The following is a 24027-nucleotide window of genomic DNA, read 5'->3' as shown; positions in this document are numbered from 1 at the left end:
CCCCCCCCAATTTTAAAAATTATCTTAAACGTATGGGGAAATAATCAACTCTTCAGTTCTGAAAGACAAAGACACAGTATATTTATTATCATATATCTGTTACAAAACTTCTTAATATTTATTATTATTTAACTTTGCCACCTATATTCTCTTAAAGCCAAGCTAGAAAAATCACTTATTAATTATATTACTTGTTATTAATTACTTATTTCTTAATTAGATTAATTAGATCAATCATAGACCATATTTACCTAGACCTTCTGGTATGTTCAGCTTGGAGATCTATATTTTCCCCCACAAATCTTATTTTGTCTTATTTTTAACTAAGACAAAATTCTTCTATACTAGCATAGTCCCTGGGTAGTGTCTTATTTGCAGCTCTTAAATCTACCAAGAATCATGACAGTTTTAAGTCAGCACTCCTTTCAGTTTCACACCACTTTCCAATCAATTTTAAGACAAAGAGGAATCATAAGAGCCTCTAACTTGTATTAAAATTCCAGAAGTTTGGTATCAAAGCTCTTGTCCAATAAACCCATGTCTTCCAAATCAATTTTCCCTTGGAAGAAGCCTTTTCACTCCATATAATTCTGTAATTTCCAGTTATTTTACTCTGTAGACTAAATGCTCATGGCACAATACTTTCTAGGCCCATGCTGGCAGACAGCCACACTGCAAACGTCTGTGCCACACATTATAATGATGCCACAGGAATTACAGACACGTGTGGAGCTTCTCAAGCATGTCAGGCTCTACAGTCTTGTGCTTTGGTCACCCAAACAGTAGAGATTATAGTTAAGCCTCTCAAAAAGCAAGATGTTACAACACATTCCCTCTTCCCTTTTCCATTTCTGCAGCTACACCGTATCAAGAGAAGATAAAAATGCAGCTGCTGACACCAGTGAAGGGAGACTTCAACACCTCCTACCTACCTGCTATCCTTTCCAGCATCAGCAACTGTATCTGATTTCTCACTCTTGTTGGTTCCCGTTTTTTCTTCTTTGGCTCTGTTATCCCATATATTACCTCACATCTCTCTCCATGAATTCACAACCTATACCTATCCTAGTGGAAGGAGTGGCCTTCTCATGGGGTGAAAGCAGTTTTGCTGCTGACCTTTCCTCCTGTGACTGAAATCAAAACAGGGGTTGGCTTCAGAAATATCTCTACCAGACATTTACAGCCTGGGAAATACTTATCAGTGCAGTAAACTGGAGGCAGCAACTGGCAAAACAATAAAAGCAGGAAGAGGCTTTCAGAGACTTAAGTAATGGGAAGCTGGATGTCTGAGATGTCTAAAAGGACAGAGGGGCAGGACAGAACTTTGGCTCCTTTTGTTCATTTGGCTGTTACGGTGCATTTCTAATGGAATCATCCTCCTCCGTTTTCCCTTTGATGAATGTAGAAAATGGTTCACACCTAACTGCTATTTCCCCACAGATGTGTTAATAAATCCCAGACAAGGAGAGAGCCTGGACCAGTTGCTAATGGCCAGTAACTCTTATCACTCCAGGCAGTAGCTTCCCTTCATTTTAGAGCAGTCACTGTTTAAAGAGAGAATGCAAATCAAAATGGTATGCTAGAAAACACGGACAGACACACATGACGGTAGACAGACCTGCTGTGTGATCCTAGGAACTCATGCAAATTGCTTTCTACTGCGCAGTCACATGAATCAGGGATGCCTGCCTTGTGCAGTGCTACGGTTTTGCATCTGCAGAAGTCACCGATGACTCACAACTTACAGGCAAGTAGGCGTACAAAAAAAGCTGGCAGAGTGAAAACACAGCCTAAAGGTCAGGCAAGATCCCGCATCTTTCTTAGTGAAATTTGGTGAGCAGATGCTGGACATCAAAATACATAAGCAGCTCCTTACATCTAGTTATTTTTTATGAGATTCCCTTGGGAAGATGGGTGAAACGATGGCAGCTTTGGTTTTCTTAATGATGCAAAGTGAGTATTTGAAACACAGACATACAATGTTTCTTAATCCAGTTCAGAGGCTTTTAAAACAGCAAACCTGCAACAGGAAAGAGCAGGGAAAAAGATCAGTTGCTCTCTCAAGCATGTCTGACTAGATTTTGTACTCTTTTCAGAGTCAACAAAGTGACCGTCAGTCAGCTGACTAAACCTTGTTTCCTTACTAAGTGGTTTACTAAGGAACACACACTGGTTAGTACAACCATATGAAGACACATAGCAAACATCTAAAAGTGTTTATGATACAAGAAGTCTACAGAGTACAGGATATGAGAACAGCATCACCACAGTTGATTCCTATATCCAAGCTTTTGCAACAGAGTGACTTTTATTAACAACCAAGAGAGTTTGCAGCCAACAAGTTAAATACCTTTAAAAAGAAAGTAATGGCAACATGGAAATCTCTCATCCAAGACTTGAAACACAAACACAAGCTCGTCTGAAGAAGGTGCTATAGATGTATAGATATACAAAGCAGCAAGATAACTAGAAAAAGGGGAAGGAGTAGTGTAAAAAAAATTTTCTCAAAAAAAAAAAAAAGAGGAAAACCATCTTATAGCTTCAGCCTTAATAAGTAATATATTACACAAGTAACTTTGATCTTTAGCTTGATAATATTATTTTGGTAGTTAAATATTTATTGTATGAAAAATATTTAACAGAGGATTGCAGCCACACAAGTATCCTACTTCCACAACCACAGAACACATTGCTACAACAGGACTTCAGAGGAACAAGCCTAACAAAACAGTTAAGTTTCCAGTGCTCATGTCTTAAGATACAACATTGTAATTCTCTAAAGCTCATGTACTTGTAGTGCAACCTGTATTTTCTGCCTAGAAGAATAAGATCTGTAGAAAATCCCAAAATGCATAGTTTGTAGAGATGCAGGGCCAAAGATTCACCATTACTGAAAAGCAGCAAGAGCAGTTGCTGTAGCTGTTAACGGTTGAGAATCACGTACCAAGTATCTGTATGGCTGTGTGGATGAAACCCCTTCAGTTAATTGGTAGCATAAGGCCTTTTCCAGTGGCTGGTTCAGGCTATCCCAAATACCTGTCACCCTCATGAGTAACTTGGAAGACTTATTAAATTCATCCAGGCCTGTTTGCTTTGTATTTACAGAAGAAACTCATAGCTATTTATTCCTTAGCATGTATTTACCAAATTTAAGGAGGTAATCAAATTTTCTTGAACTCCAATAATGATTTAAAAAAAAAAAAATCTCTGGCTACATGGTAAAGCTAATATGAAGTGAAAAAATTGGTCAAGTAAGGGAAGTAAGGGGAGGAAATTAAAGAGCAGGTGTTCGGAGATCTTGATTTAGAAGCTGTGATAGAAGCTTAGGGACTTGTTTTCCTTCCCCCAGTATTCAGCATTGAAAGATTGACTGCCTTTGCAGTTAGATTTTCTAAACAGGTTGCTCCTTTTCAAGCGTACTTACAGGAACAAATTATATTTCTACAAGCACTAGTATACCAGATAATCATGCCCAAGTCAGAGTTTACACCAATCTCCAAATCAATATAGTTAAATCAATGCAAAAATTCCAAAAGGAGCAGACTTTGAAACATGAAGCAAATTGCAAGACAGTCTTTTCTGAAACTATATTAATCTGAAAACCTCCTCTCTTATTTTGGTTCCGCAATATGAGCTTGAGAACTAGGTCCAAAAGAAGGATTAAGCGCCCAAATCCTGACTCCCTTTCACTTCCAGGGTCTGACTCCAGGGGTGTGATTTTCAGCCTGGTCTCTCACTTCTCACTTCCTCACCCTGGAAGGTGACTGCCTAGAGCTTTTAACCTCTCTCTGTGTTTTCAATATTAAAGTCCCCAAATGCCCAACAGTGGGCTTTGAGAAGCCTATCAGTCAGCAACATCAAGAAGCTCCTCACTTAGGTCAGTCCTAAGTCCTTTTGGGACCTGTACACCAGAAACTCCTCTGCCTTGCCTGTGTTAAACATCCTCTGGTCACATCTAGCACATCACTCCCATACTAGATAGGTGCCACTGTGATGCCCCAGCTCTTTATCTAAGACCTCTGAATACTCCTTAAAGATGTGAGAGATACAGGATCATTTCTTCTCATTAGTGGAAGGATTGTAAATCTCCCACTGTCTTGGCTGAGACTACAGACCAGATTTACCAGCCCCAGAACATCAATGAAATTCCACATTAAATGAAATAATGGAAGTTTGTTTGGGCTGCAGGAAGAAAGCAAGCAAAAGCATGACTGTATAATTTAAGGGGAAAAGTACTCACTCAAGAAGAGGGGAAAAAAAGGTGAATTCTAGTTCCTGCCCCAATGCCTACTTAAAATAAAAATATACGGACAGTCATTAGGGCAGGGCCTGGAAACCAAGAGTTTTAGGAAGGGTGGCAGCTGTTCCAGGAAGTATGTGTTCATGAATTCGGTAAAGCAGAGCATGAGTAAGCAGGCTAAAGTAGGCAAGACATCTTTAGCAGAGGAGATTATTATTAGTCTTTTAAGGAAGCTGTTTCATGAACAGTGTGATAAGGCTGGAATGTCATGGCTATTCTGATTCAGATGACAAAAATCACTGTATATCCAGATAGTAAGTTGACTCAAGCCCTAGTCCAGCGAAGATTTTCTGATGTAATTTGCCCCACTGGCAATGTTACGTATTTGCATAAACTGGGTTTTTTACTTCCCACTAGCAACACCAGAAATTTCCAAACAAGATCTGGGTTCAAACATGGGGCACTGCAAAACAAACAAATAAACAGAATTTACCAGCACCACAACTGGGCAGGCCTAAGGGAATTACGAGTTATGAATGGAAGCTTATCTATAATAGTACTATTTCAGATTAAGAAAATTCAATTTGGTGAAACCAGAGTTTAAGATGGAGAAATGTTATGCCTTTTTAAAGAATATGAAAAAGGTTATAGCATCATGACAACAAAATATGCAACGTCAAAGGCAGACTTATCAACATGTTTAGCAAGCACAAAAATATACCCAATAAGTCACATCCAACCTATTTGGCCATATCATGTATGACTTACTTAAGTACTAGCCTCTAAGATTAATTTCTATATTGAAAACCATCAGCCTGTTTTAGGCACGGAGTGCAAAATAAACTTCAGAAGGAATGGAAAATCCTTGTTCATCTTGGAGATCCTGTTCCTGCTCACACTTCCCGCACTCCAGAGTCTCTTGCACAAGCCCATCACTACTCCGAGTAGAACATCTGTTTCCATGGTAGGGGTTGAAAAGAGAGGCAGTTTTAACAGTAGTGGAAGAAGTTGTATATGAAAATGTATTGATATATGTAACATGTAATATCAATGTATATTAGCTACCAGTATAGTAAACTTGGTATAACTTTTGTGGTAGTCCAAAGCAGACATCCTGCTGAATCACTAATATTAGATTTGTGTTAATTAAAATGCTAGGGTTATTTTCTGTTTGCAGGAACTAAATATATAAAGTATCTGAACAAGAATAGCTCATGTTTCACTAATTTTGCACAGATTATTATGTCTGGCAGGTTCTTGAGAGGTTGAAGCCTTCCCTTGCCTGAGAAATTCCAGATCATTAGTAAAGAGAATATGCATAAATCACAGGTGGGAGGGTACAGTGTAGAGTCAAATCATTTCACCTATTTGAATGTGGTCAGAGGCCACCACAGCAAGGGGAGCAGTTATTCAGAGAAGTGAGACAGCAGATGGCCACCAAAACAACCAGAGTAATTCTCAAGAGTAATTGTATTTTCTGAGCTCTAAACATGAGTTGTGTGGGTATTTCCACACGCCCACACTTTGATACTGACCCCATACACACTTAGAGATAAGCTGAACTTTCTGATGGGACTGCTCATGAGTTCAGCTCAGCAAATACCTATGTGTTTAAAGGATTAGTCTTTGTATCTGAACCGGACTCACCAAGTCTGTTTTGTTGATACTGCCAATGATTGCAGTTGTTATTCTTTTACGTTCTTTCCAAGAGAAAAGTTCTCCCCTGTCCCAACACCTCTAATCTGACAGTCAGGTGGGTTTTGGATATGTTACACCAATAAGCAAACCCATTAATGAAAAAGTACAACTGCACTGACTATTCACATTGAATAGAAAAAACACAGAGAAAAGCATTCAACAGCAACAATCAGAACACCTGAGAATTTGTTTCAGCTTTTTTATTCAGACCTTGGATATTGTCATTCCTGACTTAAAAGGCCAACGTGAAAACACATCTATCAAATTAAGCAGTGAAAACTGATTATACCACAAATACGTTAACAGAAAACATTCTGTGTAAGTCGTTTAGAGTATCTGTACAAATGTTCTGTAGCCAGGCCTGGACAGCTTAGGAAAAAAAGAAAACCACAAAGTACCCCTTCAGTACTTTTAAAAGTAGTTTCCTCTCTTTATTCAGGAACATCCTGGGAGTGGCTCCTCTGTATAATGGTATTTTCAACCAGAGAAAGGGGCTGGCAAAACTACAGTTACTCTTCAGCAAGATGTTTTTCTATAGAGCAGAAATATGCCCATTCAGGGAACTATAAGGCTGCCCTGATCAGTTCCTCAGAGTAAAGGAAAAAGATTTAACAGGAACCTTACAAGGGTTTCAATGATGTGAGTATGCACTGAGCTTCTGCAAAGGGACAGCAATGGTCACGTTGTTACCAAATTCCCTCTACTACGTAATAAAAAAAAATTCCAGGATAAAAAAATTCTGTTAGGTATTGGACTTTCTGGAGATGCATCACTGGGAAATTCAAGGGCTGAGCACTTCCCCAAACAAAGCATGCTGAAATTTAATTCATATACTTCATGCCTATGAAGACCTGCCTTGACTTATATGACCATAATGAGGGGGTATATTTGAAAAGCTGATCATATATTTTTGTGAGATCTATATATTAAAAAATAATATACAAGAGTGGTGGCACAGAGTTTGTGTCTTCTGCTCAAGTGCAAAATCAGTGCGTGCTCCAGTGACGTTTCATGACTGGTGCTGCAGTAACAGATGTTGCAGTTGGAATTCATCAGAAAAGTCATAAAGTGAGGAGGGCCTGAAGACTGCAATACTCCTGTTTCTCAAAGTACTGTCTGCATTTAACAGTAAATATCCCTACCAAAATGGCTTGGTGATAAGGATTAAAACAACTGCACCTTTGAGAATCTTGTGATGTTGATTAAGTTTTTTTAATTTTGTGGTCAGAGAATTTGTCTACTCATAAGTCTTGAATTTCATTCAAAATATCTACTCATAAATCTTGAATTTCATTCAAAATAAGATGTAATGACAGCTGGAAGCTGTAAATGAAACAGGGTTGATTACCTTAGATTTTGCAGATCCAAGTGATGAGTTATTCTCCTTTATTGTAAACAACCTTAATAATCAATAATATAGAGGCACAAAACTGAGCTCTCCCACCACATTTAAGACAATTCAGTGACCACCGAGACAATGTGTTTTCAGGTATTATTACCTGAAGGTGAGCTCAGCAGTGCAGTTATCTAATGTTTACTATGCAATCATCACTCGTTCCCTTTTATACAACACTTAATTCCCATGGATGCCTGAGAATAAAATCAGTTGCACAAGAGGCACACAGAGCTGGCTCATAATCCAGCTGATGCAGAACCATATGGCTTTACACCAGTCTTCTGCACCAACCCTGGCACAGAGATAGGGAAAAAGAAGGTAGAGCAGGAGGTCCTACTTATTTTCAGTATATCTGGGGTTTAACTCGGGTTCAAAGCATGGCTCTTCGACAGTCCTTTTCATCTGACTGAGCAGTTTGCTTAACAGAGAATATTCATCACAAAGATAAAATACAACCTCTGGGAACAAGCACGCTGTGGCACAGTCTGACCAAAAATTAAGAATTCGTACAGTTCTGAAGTTCTGGGATCAGAATTAAAAAAGCAAGAGCAGACCAGTGTTCTCCCTACACCACATGGGGTAGAGACCTGGACGGGCCTGAGGGGCTCCACTGCAGCCAAGGTTCCTGGGGGGACCAGGGGCTCCTGAGCGCAAAGCCAGGCACCTCAGGGCCCTGTAGGCCTGCTGCATTCCTGGCGTCGCATGGCATCTGTGTGGGAGGGCTCCAGCATCACCGCAGCCTGATAGTACTTCAGCTCTCCGTTCAAAGGCAGTCTACCCTCGGAGATGCAAACAGGCAGGAATCCAGGCAGACTTCTGGTTTTGTGAACAATTGAAACTGATTGACATTTTCCTATAAAATTTCCAGTTAACCAGCAAAGCCATAAACCCTGGTTTAAAAGAAAAAGACCTCAGGGAGAAATAAATAAAGTTTCTCTTTCTTACATGAGAAGTATTTGAATAAGGATTATTCTCCCCATCTTTAAAGGAGGAACCACATGCTTCACTAAACCTGCCAGTGTTTACCCTTGGTCCTGTTCTGAAATTCAGGCTTTGTGACTTGATATATCTACATCTTCCTCAACAGGATCCCACTGCTCTCTACCTCTGCCCCTCTTTAACCTTCCCCAAAGCACATGGCATCCCTCAGGTGCATCACATACCAAGTTCCATCACGCATTCAAGTCTCCTCTAAAAAAACGGATTAATCATTACATAAATAATTGATCAAAGGTTCCTTTATATATATCCTATAGTGCAATTCTTGTCTTAAAGCAACACTTCAGACCACAACAGTCAAAAATTATCAGATGGGGAAATCAACCATTTATGAAGCAAAACCATCAAAAATGCAAGTATTAAAAAATAAATTTAATTAAAAACTTGGATACTTAGGAGGCTCACTCCTAGTTTTTAGGAAGGATTTTTTCAATCTTCACAGTCTAATTATGCATTATCAAGAATGACTCAATCATATCTTAATCAGTGCAGCTTCACTGTCTTCCTGTAATTCTCTGCTTCTACCTTTTTCTTTCAAAAAGATCTCTGCATTCTCCTCCAAAAAGGAACCATTTACAAGTACTTTCTTCAGGTTGATCCCACTATTTTGAGAGGGTACCTCTGTCAATTCCTTATTTGAGTATTTTTAAGCCAAATACTGAAATTGCTCTATACTCCAGTTGCATCATTACCTATTGACTAGATCTACAGAGACAGGAAAATACGTTCATCATAAACAACCTCTTCACTCCATCATCTGAGTAAATAACCCCATTTTCCCTCCCCGGCTAGCATGAGGACAAAACACCATACCTGTGTTGTTCCCGCAAGAGCAAAAACAACGCTATTGTTAATCCCAGGTCAGAAAAATATAGGCATTCTGAGCATGAATGACTGCTTATAAATGGAGTGACAAAAATACGCCTCACCCTTAAGTGTTTTTACGAAAGGTCTACGATGAAAATAGGAAAGCAGTGGCAGTTTAGGAAATTAAAAAAAACCCAAACCAAAACAAAAACAAAAACAGGGAAAATCACTTACTGTACTTGGTTCTGCAGAGGTATTCAACACAAACATCACCCTTCCTTGTCCAGCTGCCAAGTGCTAAAGCATGAAATGAGCAGCTGTTTCCTTCAAGCTGGGGCTGTGTGTCTTAACTAGTCACATGCCCCTCCTGATAAATCTCACTGCCGTGCCAGGAGGTCAGAATCTGAAGATCATTATTCCCCTTATTAGAAAATCCTTTTCATAACAGCAGCCTTTGCTAAAGCATTTGACTGGAACGTGGCGCTATGTGCTCCATAACTTCTTTATTATTTTTTTTTTCTTGATGACTAACACCAAACAGTAGATAAGCCTTAATCAACAGTAGGGGCAGCACAAATGGAAAGTTAAACACATCCCTGTCGATTGCTTCAGGTTTGTTTCTGACTTCACAATGTGTTGTGTTTAAATTAAGGAATTTAAACCATCAGGAACAGGACAATTTAAAACACTGTGGCATTTACAGCATCTTTAAGACCAGGGCACACCACAAACGATGCAAAATATGTGAACAATCCCACTTTTGGGGATTAGTTGTTCTTAAGGGGCAACATCATTACCTTTCCTGTTGGATAGTAGAGTGATAAGTGCCTCATTAATACTGGAGATCGTTTTTATGTTGGTATCTAGCATTTTTACAGCACAGATTATGGGGCTTCATTTTGCCAGACATTATCTAGTCAGAATGTGATAGCCCTTTTGAGGTGGGGACTATCAGTCTGAAACAGAGAGAGCAGAATGGGAAACAAAAGCATCCTTATCCCCATGCATGTTCCCAAATGTAGGGCAAATGAAGGAGAAACACTGAAGAAATGAACAGCTTCTGATGGAATTTTCCAGGGTGATATGTAGCCATATGCTACTGAAATTCAGCTAAGACGCTGCACCTAATTCCCTCTACCTTGGTCACATATTTAAAGATATTTAGGTATTTAAGGCAAAGGCATACTCTCAATGGGATTTTGAGGGTGAGATGCAAAACATCATTTTCTGAAATGCTTAATTCCTGTCCCACTTATAGAATATACCATGCAGAAACTCTGGTGGTACTTCAAATTGAAAAGACTGACAAGACACAGGCAATTGCCATAACTCAGTATAGGCTGTGGTATTCTACTATTTGGTAAGCAGTCCAGATCTTGCAAGATTGTACAGACTCACTGGATGATAAAGGGCATTATAGGGTATTTTTCTGAAATACAGCCTGCATCAGTAGTTAGCACTGCAGCTGGGATTTGAACAAATTCAAGGAATTGCTCCAAGTCAGATAGGTGCCTGTTGTAAAAATATTAAATTAAAATAGCATACCTGGCTGGCACATTTGTCAGAGACCGATGACAGCCTGGAAATCACTGAACATGAGGGCTGCAGCAAAAAAGGGTAACTCAGGTGGCTTCCTTTGACCTCACCCAGCTCTTCGTATTATATAAACTCACACATGGTTACAAAACCCTGCAGCCATCAGCACTGTCAGCTGAGCCTGGAGCAGAGAAACAGCCCTCTGTGCTAAGTACCCGTGCCTTTGGGGGGTCTCTCTTTGGTATCACAGGGAGACCTCTGGGTTTCCTTGGCACGTTTACATAGAAAAAACCTTTCCTGCTACATGGGCTCTCACAACCCAGCCAGACATGGGTGCAGCCAGCCCAGAGGAGGACCTTGCTGGCAGTCTGGGAGGTGAAGGCACCCCCAGTACCTGCAGCCAGAGCCCCAGTGAGGGGCCCGCCGGCAGCACCCCCAACCCCTAGCCTTTCCCTGGTGACACGGCTGCATTTGGTGCCTTGCTTGTCCACACCTGCTTCTGTGCCCACGCCCTGGTAACTCATGTAAACAACAAACGAGTTCCTCGAGGAGGAAGCATCAGCTGAAAGTCTCTTTGGTTGATGGCTGGGAGGAGACTCACCCTGGTTTTCCCCGGGAGGACAAGCACGGCCCCACGCCTTCCCCTGCCCAGCCCTTAGGCCCCTCACAGAGGGCACTTGGGAGGGAATTCACCCTTTGGGCCAGGCATTTCCAAAGGGCAGAAGTGCACCAGGCCCGAAGGGCGGCAGTTGGGAGGCCTTGGGTGTTCCCGGCCGGGGTTGAGGGGCACGGCGGGGAGGCCCCACAGCAGCCCCCAGCATCCTGAGGTCCCCGGTGCCGCCGCCCCCGGCTCTCTCACTTTAGAGGCCTGAGCTGTGGGTTTGTGCTTGAAATGCTTGAATGTGGTATGATGCCAGGCCTCTGTCCTGCACTGGTAAATGAGGTAAGTATGTGCAGGGCAAGGAGAAACACTTCTGGAATAGTAGGCTAACGGCTAGGCAAACAGCAAATGTTTGCTGCAGATGTGCAGCACCATTTTGTTCCGGTGCGTAGTCTGGCTTGGCAACATACCAACAAGTCACTCCTCTTGGCCATGCTGGGAGGCTGCACTGAGGAGGTTTCCCCAAGTTTTCTCAGGAACTTTCATCAGGACTCTAAAGAGAGCATCCCCGTGCATGGGTCTCTGACCCTGGGGCCTTCTGAGCTGATAAGGAGGCTTTAAAAGAGGGGTAGAGTAGTTGTAAAAACTATTAATTTAAAAAGGAGAAATAAACCCATGAGAAATGAGTTCATTTAACTTTAGGACACTGGTGGGATGACAGTTTCAAACAGGGACTGAGAGCTGCCCCTGCAGAACTGAGTTGGAAGCTCCTGCAGACCCCGGCCACAGATGGCTGCTCACAGACGTGGCGTAAAATATCAGGCCTTGCTCCGAGAAAGGGGAAAGCACTCAATGTACTTGAGGGCACAGCTCATTGACCAAATGAGCTATCTTTGATAAATGCCATTTCCCCTAAAAGGCATTTTCATTGGAGATCAAGGGTAACAGAACTTTATATGCAGCTTTAAGATTAATCTTAAATTTCTTTGGAAACTTTGTTATAAAATTACTCCCTGATGATACTTAAGAAAACATGATTGAAATGTGTTCCATAATAGTCCACCAGTCCACAATTAATATTATTTTGCCTATTTCTCCGATTATGCAGTATCAATTGCACTCTTACCCTTTGATATCATTGATTATGTACTGGTAGTACCTGGGCCATCTGAAATAGCACACAGAACAGAATCGTTGTTCTGCACTGAATAGCTGACTATTTTTATTTGGTAGTCATGATCCACATGGGAATGTAATTTGATGATAATGTCTGAATAGCAATACAGTTCCACAAACAACTTGGGATACACTCCCTAAAAAGAAAAGGAGCCTTTTTACTTTCTGAACTGAGTAGACAAATTTTTTTTATGGCTCAGTAAAAAATGCCATAAACTCTGATTGCAGTTTATGTGGGAAAAAGTTTATCAGTTCCTCATGCTAAATGGACAGATTTAAGTCATCATGAAACAGAAAAGAGAAATAATTTGGGTATAATTCCTGAAAATAAGTCTAAAAAATTTTGTGGAGGGTGTCTTTTTTCCTGTTTGTTTGGTTGGTTTTGTTTTTTTAAGAAATAGCAACATACAAAAAAACCCAAGGTAGCTAACGCAGACACAGTGAATATAATGTTCTGTTCTTCTATCTATCAGATGGCATCTTCTGTATGACAAGCTTTGCTGTTTGTTACACAACAGCATATTAGATTCTGCTGAGAAAACAACTGGATTGAAAAGGGCACATTTTTCTCCGTGGACATTGATGCCTCAAGTTAAAACTAAGAAATGAACATAGATTTCTCAGACATGCTATGAGAAATACTTAACAGGAACAACAAAAATGAGTACAGTTAGCACTCAATTGTGACGGGGATGGGTGCATGTAAGGTTAAAATTTCAATGTCAAATAGTATGGATAGCTTTTGGAAAAGTCACAGAGAACTGAAGAATGGAACAGTTGCCCATTTTGGTTCAGTTTGAGATCAGCAAGTTGTTTGCTTTTATTGATGCTGGCTAAATGGATCCAGAGCCTCCTCTTACTGTAGGAGAGGCTTTATTTCATGGCTTGTTTTTAGATGTTGTTTCTCTTATTATTTTAGACATACTTGGCTGTGTCTTGCTTATGTGTCATTTAATTAACTTCAGGTGCATTCATTTATAAATTGATCACTGTTAAAGAGCTTATCTCAGCATCAATGCTTTGATACTGTGCAAAATTTTGGAATATGGGCTTATTATCTGAATATGGCAATTACGGACAGCTATTTTGTGGGTTGCCTGAAAGCATCTTTTTCTGTTAATGTGTTCTGGAGTTTACGTAACAGGGGGTAAGACTCTCAGTGGGTATAAATGTAAGGTTATACTAACTACAGGTCTGTGTTACTACATTTGTCGCACTACGATTTGACTGCAGCCTTTTAGAATATGTGGAATCCATAACTAATAAACCAGTGCCTGTTTGCTGGTCTACCTCACTGCTTCTGATATTATATAGCCTTCACTATCAGCAGAAGTGAATGAAAGCAGACCATGGAAGGCTTCACTAGACAGGATGTTTTATAAATACCTAAGTGTGATTAAAAAGTCTGCTATAAATAGTCCAACAGCTCTTACACTAAGCTATCAGCTAAAGGGCATTTGAAGGTCATAATGGAAAGGAAATTTTGATGAAAATGTTACATACACCTCTCAACCTTACATTACATTAAGTGAGTTTTAAACTTCTATAGGCTGTGTATATCCCTAGCAATCTAAGTTATTTCCCAGTTCTTCAATATAATGCTCTAGGGGGCACAGGAGTACCACAAATGTACTGTGTACTTCCCTTTTCATACCCAAGGGTAGGCCCAGTAGTCATGTTATGGCTAAGAAGGCAAGCGCTGAGGAGATAAGGTGTCATTAGATTAGGTCATCCTTAGGTATGACCCTTGAAATCAGTCCTTTCTCTCTACAGGCAATTACATCATAGGTGGAGCCTATAGTAATGCCTAGAGTTAAGGTTGCTGGTTGCTTTCCATTGGAAAAAAAATGCTTTTTAGTAATTTAAACTGAAATTTGATATGCTGTGTGTCTGCCTGAAATTTAGAGTTTGTGAATTAAGCTAAAATATCTGATAATTCCATTCTCAGAAATAATGGAGGAGAAAAAAATTTTTGTGCTCTGTTAAACATTTCTTCCAAGTGTGGTATTGATAAACAATAACACTTCTAGGGTCTGAAGTACAGACCTGCCTTTGGACAGATCAGTAGGGGTTTTTTTTGTTGACCTAGTAAACATTCAGTCCAGTTGTAAGCTTCTGACTAATGTTTTCACTTGCTTAGTAGAGATTTGGGTGTTTGTTACTGTGGCTATTGAATTCTCTGGGGATTAAGCCACTCTGCCAACAGTCCATGCCCTCCGTGCTTCTCATGCCATGTTCCAGTGGGGGTCCTACCTGTCCTTCCTGCCATCCTCCCACCACTTTTCGATGACTTAGTCTTCTCCTAAGCACTTGATCTGCATAGTGTAAACTCAGGAGCAGTATGCCTGGAATGGAGGGGAATATGGAGAAGGGGTTACTGGAGTTAGGAGGAAGGAAGTGCAGTGAAGGTGCTGAGGTATAGAAGAGGTGCATAGGAGAGGAATAGAGTAGAATATTTCAGTTAGAAGGGATCTACAATGATTGTCTAGTACAACTGTGAAGCGCAGATATCTAAGAGTAAAGGAGAGAGAATCTGGAAGGTACAGATGGGAGGTGGAAGGATGAAGTGCGATGATAAGGGTGGATTGTATAAGAGTGGTGGGAATGGCATGACCAAATCACTTAAGGCAGCCTTTTCACTCATGTTTGTTATCGGTGGCTCCACTCTCCTTTTCCTTCTTTCCTCTTGATGTCCAGCTTAGAATCTGAGCTCTGATTTGTGGAAATGCTGTGCAGTCACAGCTGTAAGTTAATGATAATTGTGCCTTAACTCATGTAATGTTTTCTCTGAAGAAGTACAGGGAGATACCAGATTTTAGGGATTACAAATTTGGCATGAAAAATAGGGCATAGTCTTAATTTATGTGTACCTTTGGTCACTAGATTTAGAAAAGAGATGACAGTGATTAATAGGGTGAATGAAAATCTCAGACCTACTCAAACAAAAATCAAATCCACAAAATCAACTCTATTTGTCCCTTATTCCCTCCCTCACAAAGCCCACAATATTAATGGAGAAGACGGCAATTTAGAGTTTCTTCCTTATATCAACATATGTAAGAAATTTGAATTAAAGAGGGACTAATATTGTTTTGCATTCTGAATACTAAGGGGTAGTGTTATTGCCACCGCTAAGGAACAGGGTGAAATTTTGCCAGGCAGTCGAAGCAGGTGATAAGGACCTCTTCTGTAACAACAGATATATTAATGATTGTTTAACCAACAAAGCAAACACAACAAAGCAACAAAAGCTCTTTGCTGTCTATTACCAACTAAACTGAATAGTTATATTCCACAGGGTGGGCATGCTCATTTCAAAAACAGAGTTTGAAGAGTGTGTTCCTGTAATTCTAGACCTAGATGCAGTAGCACCACCAAGCACAAAACCAAATCTGTCATAAATGATGGTTTTTTAGTACTACCTCGATCTGAAGTTGAAGATTTCTAAACAGAGCTGATCATTTAGAAGAGATCTGTTTTCTAGGTTTCTTCAGCCATCCTCTTTGTGAATGATGTGCTGAACAAGGGTGGGGCATTGATGCAATGTTGACTGTACAGTGGCTCTCAGGTTTTGTTGTCTTATCTGCATCCAGTAAGTTTCAGCTAATCAGCAGTTCCTTCAGCATTTAAAAATCTTCAACAAGTATTTTTCTTCCACAGCTGATGCAAATGAGTACAAGTGAACAAAAGTATGGCATCAGTGCTTTTTACATAGCTCTTCATTACATCCTCTCTCAGAAACAAAGTGTAATAGTAAGTTGCACAAAAAGTTTCAAGTCAGTGAATGTATGTTTTGTAATGCATTTATTTGTGTTTTATAGAAAGTACCTGGCTTTCTGGGACTTTTGTATTTTACTTGTCTCTCCTATTGTAAATTCAACTAATTTCATCTTTATCTTGTATAAATCACATCTGTGTCTTTCACTCAAAACGTACATGGGAATGTTATTCTGCCAATTTTGCTTTATACATAAGTAGGGAAAAATGGTTTTTCTGTTTTGTTAATTTTGATGTATATGTTGTCACCACTGATGTCACAGTGGTTCTTGGTTTAGTAAGTCAGTCTCTTTTCAGTGAGCTGGTACTGAGTATCTGAGTAACAATCTAAAGCAATACATCCCACCTTGCAGCTTGACATAGTCTATTTTCATTGACTTTACAAGAGTGGAAGCAATGGAGTCTGGAAACAGACCCAGAAAACAGCAAAAAACCCAAGCCTGTTTCCTTCCTCTCCCCAGAAGAAAACAGAACTTTTTTTTTTCTGTTTTTGTCAAAATATTAAAAAAATAATGCACTTCTCCTTTGTAAACAATAACACTTTAAGCTTGTGCTTGCACTGTAAAATGAGGCATGGCTTGCAAATGCCTACCTTGGTAAAACTGGCAGGCAGAGTCTCCACTAAGTCCAACACGCAGCACGTTTATCTGTCATACTATGTTATCCAGCAACCTGTCTGAGATCTTCTGCATTGCATGCAAACATCTTGGGGCTCATGCTTCCGAATTTACTGTGAGATGAGTGAATTTGGAGCCATCTGCACCTCCTGTGTACTCTCTGAAGTACTCGGTGCAAAGATGAGAGAGGGACTATTGCTTCCATGCTCATTAGTTGTGAGGAGATTTGCTTATTATAGTCACAACGCAATATTTTTGTATGCCAGAGCCCCTTGGGGCCAAGGTCTCTGTATATGTGACTACTATATTTATTACACTTGGTTGAATCTAGGCCTTTCTCTGTTACTAACGTTGCAGTTTCATGTCTCTTAATAGTACGAGGACACTATCCTGCTTTTTTATCTTATTTCTGCTTTTGATTATTGCTCATTCTCCTACTCTAATAGAGTAGATGTGAATGAATAGAACTATAGTAGAATGATGTGCTGTGTCCAGAATTCCATATAGGTTTTGTTGCAGTATAAAAACTAAAGCATTATATGAAGGCAATATGGAGGTTCCTTGTTTTAAGAGAGAAAGAAGAGACTAGCCATGACTGAGAGGAAGGTCAAGCAGCTTGGGAGAATTCAGCATTATTCCACTCCCCTCCCTTGCCTTTTTGTATTTCTGAAATTATAAAGAAAACTTTTTAGTTCAGTTGAGATTGAATGCTAGTTGAGTTTTCCCTTTAGTAATGAGCCCGCTGATCTTTGAAGATTTATCTTTGTCTCTAGCCTTGCAGGATAATTGTGGTCAAGTAATAATCCTAAATAACAATGAAACACTATGTTGGAAAAATAAGGTATGAGGATAGAAAAGATTCTAAGAATGCTGAGCTATCTGAATATAAACATATGAGATGTTGGTACACATTAGTTTTTGTTCTAATGTGACATACAGCTGTATAATGTAAACTATTATAAATTAATTAGTGGGACAATGCCAGACCTGTTAGCTTGACAGAACATTAAATTCTCCATACAAACTGAGTTACTGTGCATATGGTTGAATCACGTTCGTAGAGCAGACTACCCACAGTGCTTTGTATCACACCGTAACTGCTGTGGCTCTTTGCTACATTTGTGCTCTATTGACCAAGTCAATTTTTTGCAGTACTGGCAACAAACTGGCCAAGTTGCATTTTCATATTCCCGGAGGTGTATGGTCCTGCATTACAGAATTGTTACAGCAGGGCTGTATTTTGCATTGTGCAGTTGCTTGAGTCCACACAGTGTTTGGGGACCACTGCTACAAACTGGTCTACATTACTAGTGGCTGAGAAGGGTCATGTCAGAGATGACATCTAGTGCACAAATGAGACCAAATTGCTAAAATGAGTTTACAGAAGAGCTAAGGACTGAAACACGGTAGTGTGCTTGCCATTTTCCCCTGCTGTCTAGAATTGGGACAGGGACTCCTTCCCTTATGGTGCATCTGCTTCCCAGGAAGTACTGTGCTAAGTAATAAGGAGATTGCCAACCCTGAAACTCAATGGAAATAGGAAGAAGATAAATACAAGAATATTTCTCAAAGCCAGCATGTCTTTTCTGTGCTAACCCAAGACATGAAGATGGTTACTGAACTTGCAGGCTCCTTGGAGGAATCTTTAGCCAGCGTGTCCTATTGTATTTTTATTAATTTTTTCTATGAACAAGCATTGGTAATACTATGTCATATAGCGGAGTTTTACTTTGTTCTAGGTGTTCTGTGAATACAGTCACTTAGGATGCATATCAACTTTAGTATTTTAGGCTCTTAGTTGTGTAAAGCACAGGCCAGCCCATTTCCTCTAGCTGTGTTTTCAAAGAAGCCCTGGAGGCTGTACGTTCCAGCTCCTCTGTTCTGCTGCAGTGTGGGAAATCCTTTGTAGTCAAAGGATCTTTGAATCCTGGGAACAGAATACGAATTGTGGGCAAGGTGGACTTGTACTCCAAGACAACCTTTCTTGTTCCCCCTCCCTTGGTTTTTTGTTATGACTGTATATTATATCCTTCCACAGCACTGTTCTGCTGTTGTATGTTCATGTAATGAACTGTTGTTACTGGTCCTTATAAAGGAGGCCCCAGGTCAAGTCTCCCACGTTTTCTCTCCCATGTCTTCTGTTCAAATAATAAGTCTTTTTAAACTGCCTATGTGTGTTCAAGTGATGATAAGAGATTTGACAATGTCACTTTTGCTGTATGTATGATTTGGTTAACACTTCCATGTCTTGTTTGCTTCTGAGCAGTGGCTCCTTATTTTGTACGACAATTTGCACATGGTCTGTGGGCAAAAAATACAGCTGCACTTTGGCATAAAGACTGACTTGTAAAGCAGCTTTTTCATTCATCCTTCCTTATGCAATAGTACTTCTCTAGTCCACTAGAAGAGTAGGAAAGAACCAAAGTGAAGTTAATGGCTTTTTCTGGTAGCACACAGACTTCTGGGATAAACAGTCCATCTTACATACACACATTGACCTTCACCCTTGGGCAGTAAGCTGGTACAAAGCCTGTGCAACATTTAATTCCTGTTTGAGCTAAGGGATTTGTGTCAACTTGAGCAATTCTCACTGTAGTGAGTTGCTACTCAGGTGTGTAGAACATCATGATCTTCCCCTTAAAGTTTTGTCTTGAACATACTATATCCATATGTTCTGTTGTAAGCAGGCAAGCTTTTGGGTTTTGGATGAGAAGGTAAAATTAGCATGTTGTGTTTGAAGTCAGACTAGATGATCTAGTGACTCTGCCTGGCTTTAAATTTTATCAGCCTGGTGAAATAATTTTGCTTGAAATCAATGGGACTACTCATGCTTAAATTTAAGCACCTGTATAAACATTTGCATGAGTCAGGATGTTATTCAGCACATAGTTTTTTAGACTTTATCAAAGAAATTATTTTTTAGCACTGACATTTCTGTTGTAAGTGTTGAACAGCTGCTTCTCTTCATAGAACTATTTTGCTGCTGTCCAATATTGAGCCTTGATTTCTCAATAGGTCTTAGCTGGGTTTCTTTTTATGTTCTCTCTCCCCCAGTTCTGCTTTTTGAGTGAGACTACTGTAGACTGTACATATATTCTCAAAAAAATCCTGCTTTGACTGCCCCAAACAGACACACTGGTACTTCTAAGTTTCTACTTTTTTTTTTTTTTTTTTTTTCTGTGACTTGGAGCACAAAGATCCCTTGTAAGAGTGTCTGGTATAGTGAAATAGGGGCTTAGGGAGAAATTAAGATACTTACTCTGGAGCAATTGCATGAGGAATAATAAATCCTACTAAACCTGAGCTAGCTTTACATAAAAGCGTGACATGGTTTGTCTGTCACCCAAAGTGCATTATTTTTCAAGTCATGTGATTTTTCTTTAGGTCAGTCAGCTTTCCTGGAACCAGAAACCCACACTGCCCACAGAGTAGTGACAGTTGACTCAAGTATTGATTTGACAACCCTAGACTTCTTTATATCTCCTGGCAAAATAATGGCAGGGTTGAAAGCATGTGAACCTCCACTTCCTCTGGTATATCAAATTCTCCTATTTAATTCTTAGCTTGGAGTCTTAATAATTGCAACCCTGTTAGTACTTGTGAACACTCAAAAGTGTTTATATGCAAAGACTCTCCCGCAGAGTAGTTAGACCCTAGCAAGTAGTAAGATTTTATAAGGTGCAGGGGTGTAAATTTCATTCTAAGGCTTTCTGGAATGATTGTATCTTCAGGACAAAAGTCTCAGTTTGCAAACTCTGAACTCATGAACTTCTGAACTCTTGCAGTTTTGAAACAAATCTTTCTATGTGTGTGTTTTTTTCCCCTAAAACTGCTACTTCTGTGACTGTGACTATGTAAGGCACCTTCCATTTTTTAAACTAGGGTTACTAACTCTTGCAATTACAGAGACAAGCTTGAAAACACTGGCCTTAAGTTCTCACTGATAGAAAACCTAATAGTAATTTCTAAGCCAGGTTTTTCCTAAAACAATCAATCTTACTTGGAAACAACATAGTATGTTTTGAGCGCTGGTAGCCATACTGCTGACACATTTTCCCTGATTCTGAGCAGCTCTGAGCCTGTCCTAGAGGATGAAATGGGAGATGGGATTGAAGACAAGAGTAGAGTAGCTTCAAGCTACTGCCATGTTTCCCATACAGCATACGATGGACAAGCTAGTTGAGCAGTCCTTTGAGTTGGGTTGCCCTTATCTTCAGAATAAAAAACCTGTTCTCAGTGGTGTGAGCAACTCTCTTGGTTTCAGGGGGTTTCTGTCTGTTCCTCTCATCAGAATTTGTTCTGTTAATTCTTCATTAAGGATATGAATTTATTAAGAGCATTAATTAGGCAATTTCTAAGTACCATCTACAATATCTTTTACCCAGATAAATGTGAAAGTGCATCAGTACATTATTTTATCACCTCTTCCTTTATAATTATATTGTGACTAGCTGATTTGAAAATGATCTTCTCCTCGTGGTTAAGCAACAGTCTGTTTGCTACATTCATGCAGTGATACTCAGCCTTAATATAATGTTGCAGATCTGAATAAATATGAATGACCCTGTGTTTGCTGTTCAGTTGTATTGCAATAGCTGTGCAACTGATACCTCATGGAAATGACTGCATTTGTTTCACAGCAGAAATCAAAATGCTTCTTTGTTTGGGTATGTATCTGCAGGTTTGTCTCCATTCCTTCCCTCCATCCTGTGACTTTTACAAAAGCTTATCTAGTGTAACAGCGGTTAAACAGTTTAATCTTACATTTTTAAGGTAAGACCTTTTTTTTTTTTTCGTTTCTGCTCAGTCTTTGTGCAGGGGAATCAGTTACTGAAATTGAAAGCAAGGAATGCTACCTGAATGAGAGTATGTTATGCTAGCTATTTAAATTGTAGTCTAAAGAACTTTCTTGCAAATATCTGTACAGGCTTCTATTTTTACAACCATTACAGGTGTTTAATTCTTCACAAGACCAGGTTTCTAACTATTGGAATTGAGAATGACTGTAAATAATTGAGTCCTTTGAAATCAAAGAAAAAGCCTGATCCTTTCTATGACTAACATCTGCTTCATTGAAATTGCTGCTTGGCACCTCCCTGGGTCAGATTTTCAGCTGACTGCTGCTGTTTACAATTGTCCTATCGCAGCTTTTCACCTACATGGATGACATCCTGCCTTGCTATCTTCACAATAACAGACTCTAAACATAATAGCATCCTACCGGGATACAGTAGAATAACAACACATCACACTTCCTTTTTACTCACCAGTAACTTTTTACAATAAACCACTAATCCTAAACAACATCTGAAAAACAAACGAATAATCTGAATAGCATATGTATAGAGGTAATGTGTTAACACCAGTGAGACTTAACACAAAGGTTATTCTCATACATCAGTTAAAATGATGAAAATTGCATGATGAAATCCTGAATCTAGTATTCTACAGCTTCTATCCTCCTTATCCTTCTGCTTTCAAATCACAACAGCATTTCCTTCGTCAGAAGAACAAAGTACATGTTGGAAATTGGAGAAATCTAACACAATCTTAAAATAACTTTGCATCTTTCCCTCTTAAAAGTCTGTCTTGTTGATGCTAATTCAATGAATTAATATGGCCTGTACACTGGTATGTCTTAAAATGGAGCTTTTTACACATGCAGTCATGATAATATAACTGTGTGTAGTATCTGAAAATAAGCAGATAAAAAATTTCTACTCACATTCTACCATCAGTTTAAATTAGACCTCTGAATGGCAACTACATGGTATCGCAATGCAAAACCACAATGAATAATACATATCTATCTATATTTTTATGTATGTACACACACACACAATTTACCTGCCATAATAAATACTAAAAATATAGAAACTTTCAGGTGCTTTATGTACCTTAAAACTAAATTCTCACAAAACTTCTGTTAAAAATTACATACGTTTTGAAAAGTTTATGTATTCTAAATAAACACATCTTGTATAAATATATATTACATATACTTCTCCCTTCCTCTCTGTCTAATTCTATATATTTAACCTAATGCAGAGTTGACTTAATTATTTTTCTTTGGGTCATATAGTTACCATCAACATTTCTCTGGTACTTGATCTCAGATTATAAAATGAACACAACACAGGTGTGGAAAACAGCAAAGTTATGGATGCATGGCAAAGGCTTCTTTCGCTCAAGGAAAGTTCTGAAGAATCCATACCTGCATTCAGATTTCTTTATCTAAAAATCAGATACCCTGACAAACTTTTATCTAAAAATCAGATACAGTTCCTTCTCCAAAATCCACTGTTTTCATTTATCAGTCAGGGCACATCTGAAAAGACCTAGAGAATGCAGCAAGCAGAAATGCCAGGAGGAGACACTTACCTTAAGTAGACAGGTATCCAACTTTCAGCACACTCCTTTCTTTAGAGTTCTTCTGACAATGTTGAGATGCTGAGATTTTTTGCTGCCCAGCAGTGTCCTGTGCATCACTCTTGCACTCAGGAGCCCTGGCAGGGCCCTGGAGAGAGAAGCAGTATTGTGCTCTCTGTTCACTCCCAGCAGCTTCACTGAGGCTGGGACTCTTTTGAGCTCAATTAGTTCTAGATTGTTTGGCTAAATGGCAGTCCCACTTCCTTCTATTCTTTCCCAACTTAGTTTTCCTGCCTCCAGTGGTGCTTTTTCCTTTCTTTGGACTATAAATAGGCCTGCCACAACACAGTCTATAGCAGTAAGGAAGGCAGGAAATGCATTTAAACAAAGGAAAGATCTTAGGTTTTTTTGCTCTCACCCATTAATATGAGTAAAAGAATTTGATAAAGATTGCTCTGCAGACACAGTTCTCTTGCATGAGGAAAGCACTTGTTCAACAACATGCTAGAACGTCATCTTTTGTACTCTACAAAAAAATGAGGAGACACAGTAGCGCTAGGTCTTTTGACTTTAATCTCTTGAGTAATGATCACTTCCCGTATGTATTTGATTTTGATTAAATATTTGAAACTGACACTGGAAAGTTGGAATAAAGATTTTCTTTGGCTTAGAAAAGAGGATAAAGATGGCTAACATGTTTTAGGATGGCAAAATAGGTGTTACAGGAGCTACAGATCTTGCGTGCTTAAGAATGATGTCTAAAACCTGTGAATCATCATTTCATCTGAGTATTTTCTCCCTCGGTGAGATT

General features: G+C 39.4%; 1 protein-coding gene across 4 annotated transcripts in view; it reads right to left on the bottom strand.

Moving 5' to 3' along the window:
• Window positions 1-23382, bottom strand: part of RASGRP3 (RAS guanyl releasing protein 3) — a 64362-nt gene extending 40980 nt beyond the window's left edge. For 2 of the 4 annotated variants that reach the window (XM_026846080.1, XM_026846083.1), the window contains exon 1: window positions 9375-9515. The gene's annotated coding sequence lies outside the window, so the exon portion shown is untranslated. Of the gene's footprint in view, window positions 1-9374; window positions 9516-10685; window positions 10748-23228 lie in introns of those variants that run through there. The other 2 variants (XM_026846081.1, XM_026846082.1) reach the window with 2 other exon arrangements.
• Window positions 23383-24027: the final 645 nt, after the last annotated feature.

This window comes from Athene cunicularia, assembly GCF_003259725.1.
Source record: "Athene cunicularia isolate RWA chromosome 3 unlocalized genomic scaffold, athCun1 chr3_part1, whole genome shotgun sequence".
Lineage (NCBI taxonomy): Eukaryota > Metazoa > Chordata > Aves > Strigiformes > Strigidae > Athene > Athene cunicularia.
Note: the sequence above shows the minus strand (reverse complement) of the source record. Positions and strands in the feature narration are given on the sequence as shown.